The sequence below is a fragment of the Eimeria mitis genome, genomic scaffold (assembly GCF_000499745.2).
Source record: "Eimeria mitis Houghton genomic scaffold, Emh_scaff341, whole genome shotgun sequence".
Lineage (NCBI taxonomy): Eukaryota > Apicomplexa > Conoidasida > Eucoccidiorida > Eimeriidae > Eimeria > Eimeria mitis.
In genome coordinates this window covers 262-597 of record NW_013571753.1, presented here as the reverse complement: position 1 = coordinate 597, position 336 = coordinate 262, and positions in this window count along the sequence as shown.

Sequence of the window (336 nt, the reverse complement as noted above, 5' to 3'; positions counted from 1 at the left end):
CTGCTGTTCATCAAGCTCTTATTAACGTGCAGCAGCACGAGACAACATATCCTGCTGCTGCTGCTGCTGCTGCTGCTGTTGCTGCTGCTGCTGCTGCAGCATATATGCAGACGAAGAATTCATACCCGCAAAGGGGGCCCCCAACGAGGGCCCCCCGAAGGTGTCGCTCAGAACCAAGGGGCCCCCGAAGGCAGCAAGCATGTGTCTACTGCTGCTGCTGCTGCAGCTGCAGCAGCAGCAGCAGCAGCTTCTGCTGCTGCTGCTGTTGCTGCTCGAACTGTCTTGCTCAGCATGACAACAAAAGAATTGAGGCAGAGATGCAACAGCAGCAGCAAC